Below are 1,232 nucleotides of genomic sequence, written 5' to 3' on the forward strand. Positions count from 1 at the left end.
GACACGCTTTCGGGATGAAGACACACCTGGTATTTGGCCAGTTTCAAGTCCACATACTTCAAACAGTAAAAGCCCTCAAAACGCACGCGGCCACTTTCTGGTGGAATTTTCAGCTGGCCTGCGTGGCGGCGAGAATTCTACAACTGAATTCTCTCAGTCGTCTTGACCAAATTGTGTACAGACGTTCACATTTCCCAGAGGAGACATCATACTGACTATGGTGATTCCCTGACTTTTCCCCTAGCCCCACAATGAACTGTGACTGATATTTTCTCTGGCGCCCCCATGAGATTGATTTTTGTGATTTTGAGTGAAATCACTCACCGTCATGAAATTTGGCGTACACATTCACTTTCCCCTCAGGATAAACTGTAATTTCCAGTGCCTAATGAGCAAGTCGGGTGTGACCGGAAAGCCGTCAAATTGTGTGCAGACGTTCATGGTCCCCAGAGGAGACGTTATACTGACTATGGTGTTTCTCTAACATTTCCCCTAGCCCCACAATGAATCGTTACTGGTATTTTCTCTGGCGCCCCCATGAGATTGATTTTTGTGATTTTGAGTGAAATGTCTCAACAACTACTGGATGTATTGTCATGAAGTTTGGCGCACACATTCAGTTTCCCTTCAGGATAAACTGTAATTTCCAATGCCTAATGAATAAGTCAAGTGCGGTCTGACACGCTTTCAGGATGAAGACACACCTGGCCAGTTTCATGTCCTCATACCTTAAAAGCCCTGAAAACATATTTTCTCAGTCACCTTGAGAGTTGTCGCTATCCATGCTGTCTCAACAAGCCTTGAGGAAATTTGGTAGAGAAATTCGCAATACGCAACCACCTGAAACAAGTCAGAGCGGCACAGAACAAACTAAGGCGCTGCTTTCAACTTGCAGTCTCCCGTTGGGGCGTTGGTGCAGTTAAGCAAGGAATTTGTGATCGGTTGTTGATGTATCACGTTGTACAAGCTTGCCGTTAGGGTGTCCTTCACAGCTGAGTGGTTTCGGCTGGTATGCGACAAGGTTAAAACTTGTCACTGCATTGGCCGGGAATCGAACCCGGGCCTCCCGCGTGGCAGGCGAGAATTCTACCACTGAACCACCAATGCTCGATGAAGCTGCCCCGCAGGAGCTGACGCGGCCACTTTCTGGTGGAATTCTCAGCTGGCCTCCGTGGCGGCGAGAATTCTACCACTGGACCACCGCCGCTTAGTGAACAAGTGTGTTTCTCTAA

General features: G+C 47.8%; 1 non-coding gene across 1 annotated transcript; it reads right to left on the reverse strand.

Moving 5' to 3' along the window:
- Positions 1 to 1,036: 1,036 nt before the first annotated feature.
- trnag-gcc lies at positions 1,037 to 1,107 on the reverse strand. The gene has a single exon. It is a non-coding gene; the product is annotated as a tRNA-Gly (tRNA).
- Positions 1,108 to 1,232: the final 125 nt, after the last annotated feature.

Source organism: Micropterus dolomieu, unplaced genomic scaffold (assembly GCF_021292245.1).
Source record: "Micropterus dolomieu isolate WLL.071019.BEF.003 ecotype Adirondacks unplaced genomic scaffold, ASM2129224v1 contig_11649, whole genome shotgun sequence".
Lineage (NCBI taxonomy): Eukaryota > Metazoa > Chordata > Actinopteri > Centrarchiformes > Centrarchidae > Micropterus > Micropterus dolomieu.